Source organism: Leptonychotes weddellii, chromosome 2, assembly GCF_054177405.1.
Source record: "Leptonychotes weddellii isolate Sample4059 chromosome 2, ASM5417740v2, whole genome shotgun sequence".
Classification (NCBI taxonomy): Eukaryota; Metazoa; Chordata; class Mammalia; order Carnivora; family Phocidae; genus Leptonychotes; species Leptonychotes weddellii.
The window spans coordinates 151,862,441-151,875,832 of record NC_138370.1 but is presented as its reverse complement, the minus strand read 5'-3'; the positions used below and the strand labels follow the sequence as shown (position 1 = coordinate 151,875,832).

Here is a 13,392-nt window from a genome sequence, read left to right as displayed (position 1 = left end):
GTTGTCTGCTTTGGTGAAACTTCCTTCTGGAGAGGATTACAATTTGCAACTGAGACTTCTTCATCCTATAATCCCAGAACAGAGCACATTTAAAGTACTTTCAACCAAGATTGAAATTAAAATGAAAAAGACAGAGGCTGTGAGATGGGAAAAGCTAGAGGGGCAAGGAGATATGCCTAAACCAAAACAGTTCATAGCAGATGTAAAGAACTTATACCCATCATCATCTCATTATATAAGAAATTGGGATAAATTGGTTGGTGAGATCAAAGAAGAAGAAAAAAATGAGAAGTTGGAGGGAGATGCAGCTTTAAACAAATTATTTCAGCAGATCTATTCAGATGGTTCTGATGAAGTGAAACGTGCTATGAACAAATCATTTATGGAGTCTGGTGGTACAGTTTTGAGTACCAACTGGTCTGATGTAGGTAAAAGGAAAGTTGAAATCAATCCTCCTGATGATATGGAATGGAAAAAGTACTAAAAAAGTTAATTTGCTAAAAAAAAAAAATTGATCACTTTTCTTGGACCTATCAGAGAACTGAGGTTTCAAAGCAAACTACAACTCTGAAATCTGTAGAAACAGGTGAATCCAGAAATCACAGCCAAGATCTTCTTACCTGTACAGAAACCTATGGAGTATGAACTGGTAGGAAGACTTAAATGGTAATTTTGACAAATTGCTGGAAGCTGAGTGTGGACTAATATGAAAATTAAAAGTTCTTGGATGCCACAGTCTTAGGAAGGATACTTCATGGGCATGACTTTTGGGAAACCCACCAGGTTCTTAGGGTGAACACCTGAGATAAGTCCCCTCCTGATTCTGGAAGGAGAAGGGAAAAGTAAACATGTGAAATGGCCCAGAGCCAACTCCATAATAAAGATCTGCTTTCTATGGAAAAAGGCTTTACCAGTGCTTCATCCCAGCTGGGAAGGGCATTCCTCCCACTTCAGTACTTCCTATCTCATATAAACAGGAAAAAAATATAATAAATAGGAGTCAAGTCTCCAAGAAAATTGGAAATGAGAGGTGAGACAGGGAAGAAAGAACAGAAGGGAAAGTAAACTACTGGAGAAACATTTCTTAAGATCACAGCACAAAGATACATGTCCAGGGAAAGACATGTGTCTATAATAAGATTACAGAATTCTTCCTCTTTCTACCATCTCATCAACACACAAACAGGGCTCCAGTATAATTGCAGCAGATTACATCTGGAAGAGCTGAGAGACACAAATTCTCTCTCAGGAGGAATATATAGGAAAGTTCAAGGTTATGAGGAACAGCATATACTAAGACACTAGAGAAATTCGAAATCTGACACCTTAGCAACAGAAAACATTAAACATAGCCCAGTTCCTAACTGGATTAACGTTAATCCTCACACTAAAGACCTATATAGCTCAGTTCCTATTACCTGATACAACACGTCCAACTTTCAACAAAAATTATAAGACACAACAAAGGGCAAATAAAAATACAATATGAATAGACAAAGTAAGCATCAGAACCAGACTGTAATATGATACAGATAATGGAATTATCAGATGGGGAATTTAATATAACTATGATTTATATGTTACGGGTTAATGGAAAAAGTAGACACCATGCAAGAATAGACAGGTAATCTAAATACTGAGACAACAAATCTAAAAAAAGAATCATAAAGAAATGCTATAAATTAAAATTCTTGCAACAAGAATGAAGAATGCTTTTGATAGGCTCATCAGGATACTGGACATGGCCAAGGAAAGATTCTGTGGGCTTAAAGATATGTTACTAGAATCCTCCCAAACAGAAATGCCAAAAAAAAAGACAAAAAAAAAAATTAACAAACAAAAAAAACCTCAGAACATCCAAGAACTGTGGGTAATTTCATAAGGTAGAAAAAAATACTCATAATTGGAGTCTCAGGGGAGAATGTGAAATAATAATAATTAAGAATTTTCCAAAATTAATGACAGACATCAAATCATAGATCCAGAAAGTTCAGAAAACACCAAGCAGAATAAATATCAACAAAACTACACCTAAATATATCATATTCAATCTGCAAACAAAGAGAAAGATAATATCTTGAAAGAAGCCAGTGTAGGGAAACATCTCATCTATAGAGGAAATTATGCAAGCAAGAAGAAAGCAGAGTGAAATATTTAAAATGTTAAACACATACGCACACGTCCACTCCAACCTAGAATTCTATATCCAACAAAATTATCTGCAAAAAATAAAAGAGAAATAAAGATTTTTTTTTTAGACAAAAACTAAGAGAATTCATTACCAGCACACTTGTCCTGCAGGAAATGTTAAAATAGTACTGAATTTTTAAAAAAATGAAATGCATCAAACATAATATTTATGAATTCAAAATACTACTCTCCCCCAAGTGCACATAAACACACAACACATGGGTCTCCATTGAAAGTTACCAGGGTATGAACTCGTTATTTTGAAAACTCAATAATAAAATGAACAAATCAATCATTTATAGTGTCTATTCTGCACAAATTGTATTTCAAGATAAAAAAAAAAAACAGTTGTGTGAAAATTCATTTTTTAAAAAGGCACCTGAGTGGCTCAGTCAGTTAAACATCTGACTCTTGATCTCAGCTCAGGTCTTTAGGGTCATGAGTTGAAGTTCCATCTTGGGCTTCACAATGGGCAGAGAGCCTACTTAAAAATCAATCAATCAATCAATCAGCAATCAGCATTCTAGCTAATAAATGCAAAAGGGATGATAGAATTATAAAGTTATCACCTCACACCACCTAATAAAATAATAGAGCTTGACAATGATCTACTGCAAACACTGAATAAAATTTGACAAGAAATTTTATGAAAGAAGGATCACACTGGCATTATCTCAAATCAGCTTAAGCATCACCAAAAGTGAGACAACCACAGACCACATGGCTTCTGATCTGATGTCCTATGAAACATTCTTGAACTCCCTACCAGTTGAATCTAAATCTAATTAAAGTTCTAGATCTAACTACCAGTGTGATACATGGGTGATAGTAGGATAAGATAAATGACATCACTGGAAGCAATAATCCAAACAGGACACGCTACAAGGACAAACAACTTGAATTCCCCCAACAAATCTGTGCCATAAAAAATAATCAAAAAAAGCAATATCTGGGCTTTATTTGGATCCTGATATTAGCAAATGAACCCTAATAAAAGGTCATCTTTGGACAATTAGGCCCATATAAATGTGGATGGTTATTAAAGAATTTTAAAGATTAGTTTCGACTTTGAGTAATAATGCGATGTGTGTGCTTTTTTTTTTAAAGGTTCTGAGTTAGATGCACATGCTGATAACATTATTGGAGGAATGACATGATATGTGGGATTTTCTTTCAAATACTTTAGCTTAAGAAAAATGGCAGGTGTGGTCAATGAAACATGACTACCAAAATGTTGATAATTGTTGAAGCTAGAAGATGAGTATACACAAAGGTTTACCTTACTCTTCTATTTATAGATATATTGAAAATTTTCCAAAATAAAGAAGTTTTTAAAGCTTTCTTTTCAGTAGAAGAAACTAGGAGTAAGAGTTTATGAGTCAATATATAACTCACATTTGTGGGCAAAAGTCTGCCTGATTGCACTGAAGACTTACAATGACGTGAGCAGATTCCACACATCTGTAATCCAATAAAAGTGAATCACACTTACTTTATTTTTTTTTATTTGAGAATAGTTGACACACAATGTTACATTAGTTTCAGGTGTACAACATAGTGATTCAACTTCTCTATAGGTTAGGCTATGTTCACAAGTGTAGCTACCATCTGTCACCATACAACACTATTACGATACCATTGACTATATTCCCAATGCTGTGGCTTTTATCCCCATGACTTAGTCATTCCATAACTAGAAGCCTTTATCTCCTCCCCTTCACCCATTTTGTGCACCCCCCTAACTCTTTTCCCTCTGGCAACCATCAGTTTGTTCTATTTATAGTAAAAAATATTTATAGATGGGGACCCGGTTGGGTCAGGCAGTTAAGCCTTTGCCTTCGACTCAGGTCTTGGTCCCAGGGTCCTGGGATCAAGCCCCACATCGGGCTCCCTGCTCAGTGGGGAGTCTGCTTCTCTCTTTTCCCTGCTTGTGTTCCCTTTCTCACTCTCTCTCTCTGTCAAATAAATAAATAAAATCTTTAACAAAAAATTTATGGAAATTGAGGGGTCTGAACAGCCATAACCTGTCACCTGTCACAATACAAGCTTCGTTGAAAATTATATGGGAAACCAAAAGAAACAATTTCATACTCCATTAGCACATTTCTTGAAGAAAAATTCTAACTTATGATAGATTACTAACTGAAGGATAGAATACCTCCTGTGACCTTCACTCAAAGATAAGGATCACCTAAAGTATAATTGAGGAAAAATATCTTAGGGACCTCTAACACCCAGAGGAAGACAAGAGAAGGTATATAGTAATTGATTGAAAGAGGTAACTGTAATCATAAATTGTAAAAGAAGATTCCTTTTTATTTAAAATTTCATTTTTAAAGTAACTTCACTTTCTATAATATTTATCAGGAGAAACACATTTTAATGAGTCAGAGTAAAAAAAGAGTAAAAAAAAAAAAGTTTTTGAAGGCCACTATGGGCTTCTCCCCCCAGAAAATGAAGAAACCCAAGACATATCCAGTGACTGGAATTCCAGGCCATCCCAAAAGGCTCAGAAAATGCGGCTGGAAATTCCTGTGATGACTTCCAGCACACAGCCATGAAGATGTAACCCAGAGGAAAGAGAAATGAAGAAAGTTATGCAACTCCTTCTCTAATAAAAGTCCTGGAACCCCATATTGTGCCAGGCCAGGTGAAAGTGAAAAAAATTGCCTTTTTATGTGTTTTCTATTTAAAGTGAGTAAGGCAGAGACTCTAATACAACTAGAATCCAAGATTATGAAGTAAAAAGCTAGATGTAGTTGTGAACATAGATATATACATTGATGGATAGACTGACAGATATAGCTAATCCCTTATGTAAAAGAAAAAGATATAGCTTGCTTTTTTTTTTTTCGGTTTTGATTCTTTATCATGTTTTTTTTAATTATGTTCAGTTAGCCACTGTATAGTACATCATTAGTTTTTGATATAGTGTTCAATGATTCATTAGTTGCATATAAATATGGCTTTCTAAAATAAATGACATAATTCCTGAGTAATTTAATATTTTATGTTGCTTTTTCCTATGGTGTTAACTGTTAGATAAATAGCGCCCAATACAGACATTCCTCTTAGATTATTGTTGTGAAAAGTCTCAACATGTTTATAGGTTTAAGAGTGGGTGGAATAGTCAATCTATTTCTCATTGCCTACTTGCATAGCTTAAAATGCTCATTCAGCAAAAGTATAAACAACTGTTCCAATAAAATTTAAATAACATTTTAATTGGGCCCATAAAGGAGAGGCAAAAACAAAAAATAGGAAGGAATTATTAATATTTCCTGTGGTGTTTCTCACGTATTCACCCTGATCCTCCCTTATTATGAGCAGATAATCATAAAGTTTTCATCCTGATGAAATCTCCTTGCATTCTTTGGGTCAGGAGGAGAATGGAATCACAGAAGAGAACATTTCATCTCCAGGATTAGAAACAGAACAGAAAGATTTTTTTTTTTCTTATACCCATAATATTTTTGTTCTAGGCTATAAACATTAGATGTTATTTATTTAATAATTCATATTTTGCTTCATTCCCCAAACTATTTAAGGCTGTGCATTAGATAGCTCCTCTTTGAAAAACTGCTGGGGAAAATAAAAACACTCCATTTTGAAAAGCAAAGAACTAAAACAAAGAGGGAACTTTCACAAGGTCAAAAACAAAATCAGAGATGACTGAAGTAATAGAGATTTTCAGTGTTTTTATTCCTTGTTTCTAATTCTGAATTTTTCACCGGAATGGCCAAAAGTGATTCATTGTTTCTTTCATCCTCTTTTAAAATATTTTGTGAGCTAGAATTTGAGCCCTAAATGATTTCTTATAAAGGTTAAGTGTTTCATATTTTGAAGTGCTTGAAGCAATTAAATATATATTAATTGAATAAGTTATAGATCATGCTCTTCAAATGTCATTTTTTAGATTTAAAAAAATTGAGTGATAGTTGGAGGATCTCATTAAATGAAAACTAAATCCCCAGCTGAAAAAAAAAAAAAAAGGATAATTTACAGCGTAAGTACTCAAAAAGTACTTTACACACTACATTTTTCTTATATAGATAGGTATATATACAAATGTACCTTCTTTTATTCCTCCCTTCATTTATTCTTTTTTTCCTTTTCTTCTATCAGATATTTATCTTGGTCGACCCATATTTTAAATGTATTTTACAGTATTGAACAGAAATGAGCACTAATAAAAAATACAGTATGGGCAAAATCAACACAGTCACTTCTAAATCATCCCTTGACTGGAGTCCCAGTTGCTGTCCCCACCAGCCACCCAAACCCAAATCCATTGTTACTAGTCTCCTCAAACTCTCACAGGGCAGTCCAAACTTCCATTCATGTTTCCTGCTCTGGTTTTCATTTTCCTCATTTTGGGGCTCTTTGTTTCTCCCTTGTTTCTTAGTAGCTCAGCTCCCCATTTTGAATGGTTTTGTTACATTTTAACCAATATTTTTTGTTTGTTACATCTTGCATACCATGTCCCTGAACTTTATAATTTGAAGTATGTATTTCTTGTTTCCTAGGTGAGCATGGTTTGTGTAATCAGTGAATGACACCCTCTGAAGAAAAGTTTAGATGTCATTCTTCCCCACATGAATGTCTTAACTACTCCATCTTTCTATAGACCACAGACCTATAGTCTTGATACCATAGTCTATACAGTTATCTACTTCCAAATTTGAAGACTGACCTGAAAGGCAGGTTGATTTTAAATAATCATCTGAAGAAGTTGCTATTCATGCTGGCAAATTAAAGAGGGATAACAAGTTTTAGGTAACTGTCTAAAGGTTAGGCATTTTCTTCAGATTTGTGTCTCTTTCCTACACTCTCATAGTGTAGCTACAATGGCCCTCCTCTATGGTACAGATTACAGATGGTGACAGACAAGAACAAAAAGGTAAGAGACACAGGCACAACCAGACTCTTTCTTGCGGTTCTATGGGTAAAAAGATGGGGTCAGTTAGTTTGAGAGTGCAAACTTCTTTCTTGTAAGTTTAATTGTTTAGGTTTCTAATTATCTCAGCATTTCGTTTCTTCATATTATCTTGTGATATTTTAGTTTAGAAGCATCAGGCTCTCTTGGCTTTGCTGGAAGTCATAAATCAATCAATCAATCAATCAATCAATCATGTTATTTAAGGTGAACAATTCTGGAAACCTCCAAAAACAGGCTGATGTCCCCTAGTTAGCTAACCGACCCATCAAGAGTCCTTGCAAGTAGTTGCCTGTGAAACTCTGGATTTAACATCACAAAAGAAAGAGGCATTTTCTCACATCTCCCTATCACATTTTCCACAGTTTGTCCCAAGTTTTTCCTCAGTCCTTAAAGGTTTTCCTCCCCCACTTAATCATCAACCTTACTGAAAAGAATTTGGGAATATTTTTTAAACACAATTACTTTTTTTTTTAAACAATAGAACTTCAAAATTTCTCTGCATCCCTATCCTCATTTCCCTTTGTCCCCGATACTGAGGGAGTTTGCCACTCCTAGTTCTTCCAGCTGTGCTCTGTACACTGTTGTAGCGATTCTGTCATGCTACTTTCAGGGTTAAAACGAATAGTTTCTTTTTTTTTTTTTTTAAGATTTTATTTATTTATTTGACACAGAGAGACACAGCGAGAGAGGGAACACAAGCAGGGGGAGAGGGAGAGGGAGAAGCAGGCTTCCCGCGGAGCAGGGAGCCCGATGCGGGGCTCGATCCCAGGACCCTGGGATCATGACCTGAGCCAAAGGCAGACGCCCAACAACTGAGCCACCCAAGCACCCCTAAAATGAATAGTTTCTATCTCATTGAAATAGATTTCTCTATGTGCAAGTGTTGGGCAGTGTGGAGGTTAATAGGCAAGGCTTCATCCTCTTTAGCCCATTGGTAATTAATAAGGTTCTACTACTCATAAACTGGGTATGGGAAAGCTACATGGGATGGTCACATGAGATTGAATAGGCACAAAGGGGACTCCCATCACGTGTCACTAGAGCTTGAAATAAGCTAAAGTTACTGAATTGGCAACAGTTAGCATGTGACACATGAGAACCACTATAACTACAAACACCATCTTCAAAAAAAAAAAACAGAACAAGGGGCACCTGGGTGGCTCAGTCAGTTAAGCATCTGCCTTCGGTTCAGGTCATGATCCCAGAGTCCTGGGATCAAGCCCCGCATCAGGCTCTCTACTCGGTGGGAAACCCGCTTCTCCCTCTCCCTCTGCCTCTCCCCCTGCTTGTGCTCTGTCTCTCTCTCTCAGATGAATAAATAAAATCTTAAAAAAAAAAAAAAACAGAATGTCTCTAAGACCCAATACAGGAAGCCAGGGTCTTGAAATCTAGTGAAGACCCCATGACATATTAAGTCAAACTTACACATGTCCTGGGATATCTGAGAAATAAAGTACTAGGATTAGAAGGATGGTCTGTCCAAAGTCCAAAGAAAAGAAAAGTTCAAAAAGGAGCCATAAAAAGATGATTGCCAGTGTGTTTCCAATCTGCTTATGGGAGAGGTACTCTCTCAATCATGCTTATATGGTTGGTAAGAGCACCCCAGTGGAGCCAGATGTGCCATCCACCTCCAATCTGCTCCCTTGCTCTAACTCAGGATCACTTACCAATTTCCAAAGTATAACTTGATTTCTGGTGTAGACTTTCCAAATGGTGAATTTGGATTATACCCCGAAGAGCTTGCATAAGTATTAGGATTTCCTATCAATTATTTATCATAAAATATGTGGTTTATACATCAGTCTTTTGTAAGTTTTATTTTAATGAGTCCTCTTTAGTTTCTGACTCACTCTGAGTATAAATGACTCTAGACCTCCATGCTAAAAGTTGAGACATGAAAACTGCCAAGATACAGCTACATAAAAATGCCTGCCTGGGGGGCTCACCGTCTCTATCTCTGGTATCTTACTTCCCTGTAACTTTCACAGTCAAAGTCATAGTCACACTTATATACAGGCATATTCATATTGTAACTATGATTCTTCATAATTAAGTATAGAGAATATAATAAGTGGCATAAATTACCATCTACTATGAAAAAAAGTTGCAATTGTAATTGGAAGAATTGAATATATAACAGAAGCAAGAGGGAGAGGCAGAGGAAATCTTCAATGGAATGACATTTCTGAGGCAATAAGTGGAGGCATAACCTGAACATGTGTCAACAATTTCAAATATAAAAAATACATATATGAGAAGTCAAATGTATTAGTGCTACTTGACAATTTTATGCTGAAATGAAGTTTCTTGCCACATGGAAATATTCACTTCTGTTATGCTCACTCCTTCATAGAGCTCAGATAGGTGATTCAAGGGATAGGCAGTATTCATCAGCAGTGTTTTGACAGTAGGAGGTAACAGATATAAGGTGAATATTTCCCTGAAATGAAATATAAGAATGTGTCTAGACATTATTTTCTCAGAGTAGCTCCTAATTTCATGTGCAATCAAGTTGCCCTTGGCAACTCAGGGAAAGTTAGCTTATCTCCCTGAGTTCAGCATAAAGAATCTAGTCAAGTCTTTGAGTGAAATGTTTATTGTCTTGCTGAAGAGCAGATATCCACCTCCTGTTCTAATGCATCAGATCCAGTTGCCAAAGGCAATATACAATGATGACAGAAAAGGTGGCTGAATATTCTTTTTTGTTCTAAGTATTTTGAACATGAATGTGAATTATTATGAGACTAATTTTATCTTTTGACATAACCATTTTGCATTCCTTTCAATGTAGGTGTGACAAGTGACGGTGACAATAGAAGAGGGCACCCCAGGAGTGGATGAGTATTATAATCAGCAAAACGAACTCCATTCACAGTAATTTCACTGCCACTATGATATTCACTGCCTGTTAAGCTCAAGACTCCTGATGCCAATGGTCTCACTAAGCTGTGAGGAAACCACTGTGCTCAGTGTCCTACTGTAAGAAGAAAATCTGTGCTAGACTCAAAAATCACATGAAGAATTTCCAGAGAAAGGTAAATTGTAACCTACTGAAACTCTAAAGAAGATAATCAACATTAACAAAAAATGACTTCTTTACAAGGGATGTGGAAGAAATGAATGAGAAGCTTCATAAGGTCAACTGCAAAATAGCCAGAATGTGAAGAAAATAATGGGTTGGGAGAGTATGTCTAATAATATTTGGTCCTTATTATAATCGTCTTCTAATGATATTTAAATCCATTTAAACCCATAATAGACCAAAGAAAAACTTTCCTTGAGATTTGAAACTGGAATCAGAAAGGTAAAATATGGGGGCCTGGGTGGCTCAGCCGTTAAGCGTCTGCCTCCGGCTCAGGTCATGATCCCGGGGTCCTGGGATCGAGCCCCGCATCGGGCTCCCCGCTCAGCGGGAAGACTGCCTCTGCCTCTCCCACTCCCCCTGCTTGTGTTCCCTCTCTCGCTGTGTCTCTCTCTGTGTCAAATAAATAAATAAAATCTTAAAAAAAAAAAAAAATCTTAAAAAAAAAATCTGACCTTGCAGATTCAGTTCAAAATATTTCCAGTTTGTTCAAAATGCTTCTTCAGTAGTTTGTGTATATGTGCATGTGTCTGGTTTCCCCAATGCTTTCAGAAAGTGAAAACTAGAAAACATTCAATGAAAAAAATGTTACCAGAGAACACCTCAACTAAAAGGAAAAATGGAGGTGGGAGAAAGGAAAATAATGGCAGATAATGAAATGTACTAAAGCATAAATAGCTTGGCAAGGATTTTTTTTTTTTTTTTTTTTTTGGCCCTGATTCATAATTTAGTGGCTGTGCAGGCCTTGGTCTCTTATTTCTGCTGCTCATGGCCCCACTGCTCTGGGGTCAGGGTTTTCTGCTCAAAGGCATGAATGTGCAGAAGCTCTTCCGCTAGGCACGTGTTCACCAGCCGGTGTCTCTGAAGCAGTGGCTTCCCCCTGAACTTGGCCGACACCACCAGGACTCGGAAGCTGGACGCGCAACGCTTGGGAGTCGTGTCCTCGACTTCCACATGCTCTGCCTCCAGGTCCCGCTGCAGCTTCTCCCGGAGGTACTCGGCGCTGAGTTCCATTGCGGCAGCCCAGAAGGGGTGGCAGCCCAGCCGGGATGGAACCCCAGCTCCAATCCCAGTCACACTGCTTCCGCCCTTACTGACGCCCTGCAAGGCTCTATTTTAATTCAAATTGAAAATATATTTAGGTTATTCTTTATGATCCAGTAACAGTACCTTTTATTTTTTTTTTAAGATTTTATTTATTTATTTGACAGAGAGAGAGAGCATAGGCAGGGGGAGCAGCAGGCAGAGGGAGAGGGAGAAGCGGGCTTCCCATGGAGCAGAAAGCCTGATGTGGGGTTTGATCCCAGGACCCTGGGATCATGACCTGAGCCGAAGGCAGGCGTTTAACTGACTGAGCCACCCAGGCGCCCCATAACAGTACATTTTAAATCAAAGGCAAATTACAGATGAGGAATGATAAATGTGAGATCTTGTTCATCACAAAATGGAAAATTGGAAAAGTTGTTGATTACAAAATACTTAGCAATCAGTATTGAAGGTAAGTTAATATACAAAACAATTACATACAATGTACTTGCTAATATATTTCATTCAGAATTAAGATGCACAGTCACAAAGAACTTTATATCATACATTAGGTTATCATATAGCAGGTCTTATATCAGGTTCTGTGGTTAATTCTTGTCCTCATTGCACATAAACCCTGAGCAGCATTTGGTTAGGTTGAGCATTCAGCTAGGCTTCTGGTATACCTTAGTTAAACTGGCCACATCTTCACTTGTAGGCTCTATCTTCTTGTTGTCTTTTACTGGTTCTTCCTCTTGAATAATTTTAATACCAATACTATGGGACTCGATCACATATTCTTTTTTTCTTCTCTAGTTACAGTCTCTTCCTGGGGAAGCTCATAAGTTTCTACTATTTCCAATACCATCAATACCATAATAGCCCTGAAACGTATGTCTCTAGATCAGATGTTTCCTCTGAGCTCTCTACTGGTATATCTAGCAGCCAACATAACGTTTCTACTTGGCTCTATTTAAGATCGTTCTGTATTTTTCCCTCTGAATCCATTGCCAAAAGATAGTTCTGAAAAATTGTACTGCATTCTTTGCAATTAGGCAGAACAAAAACCTACAACTTTCTTGAGTCTTCCCTTTTCATCTCATCTCTTACCTTCCCATGTATAAGGCTGGTCAGCTTTTCCTCCATTTTTTAACCCTAATCCCCTCACTGTTCCCATTCCTAAAACCCCAATCATCTTTTCCGTTCTCCTGAGACACTATATCAACTTGCAACTGGTCTAACGCATGCATAGCTACCACGCACCACTTCCCAAATTCCATCCTTCACACAGAAATCAGAGCAAACCAACCACATTACACCAAAACCTTAAAAAAAAAAACTTTACTTTAAAACAAACTATTCTTTATTTGATCTCCAAAGGGTCTTAATAATCTAACTTTCTCCCCAACATCATCTGCCTCTGCTCCACCCTTGTTTATAATCGCTCAATTCATACTTAAAAATTTTGTTTCCTTAAACACTTCAAGATTATTTTTATTCCCTAGTGTTTGTATTTGCTGTTCTTTCTTCTTAGAACACTCCTTTCTCTGAATTCTGTAATTCTTCTCTCTTTTTATCATGTTTTAAATCAAATATTGCTTCCTTAGAAAGACCTTCAGCAACAGGTGTGAATAAAGCAAATCCCCTTAAATTACTCCCTTCCATATTAGACTATTTATCATCTACATAGTATTGATCAATACCTGGTATTACCTAATTTATTGCTTACTTGTTAGCTTTTGTCTTCCTCTACTAAACATGAGTTCCTTGAGAATAAAGGCCCTGCCTTCTTTGTAGCTATTTCCCGGTATCTAGTACAGTGCTTAGCAATAATAGGTTCTCAATATCTGTTGACAGAACGATTCCAGAAAAAGTCATTGTATTTAACAATGTGGAACTAACACAAATATAGAAACACAAGTACCATTCATGCATTTATTGGCATTGCACTAAATGTATAAATTTGTATAGGGGAGAAAATACCATTTCTAGCATTTACTTCTATTGTTCCCATGCAGCAATTAGAATTGTTTCCATATTTATTCAAGTGTTCTTAGTTTTATTTTCCATCTTTGTTGGGCTTCTATGTGTGGAAGTCTGACACATTCTACCGTCTATGACTTTACTGTTGTAAATGGAGATTTGTTTTTACTGT

At 36.7% G+C, this 13,392-nt stretch overlaps 2 pseudogenes; one reads left to right on the top strand and one right to left on the bottom strand.

Moving 5' to 3' along the window:
• The first annotated feature begins 4 nt into the window (after nt 1-4).
• Nucleotides 5-505, top strand: LOC102737524 (protein SGT1 homolog pseudogene; annotated as a pseudogene).
• Nucleotides 506-10,888: 10,383 nt separating this feature from the next.
• LOC115939608 (bolA-like protein 2 pseudogene) lies at nt 10,889-11,291 on the bottom strand (annotated as a pseudogene).
• Nucleotides 11,292-13,392: the final 2,101 nt, after the last annotated feature.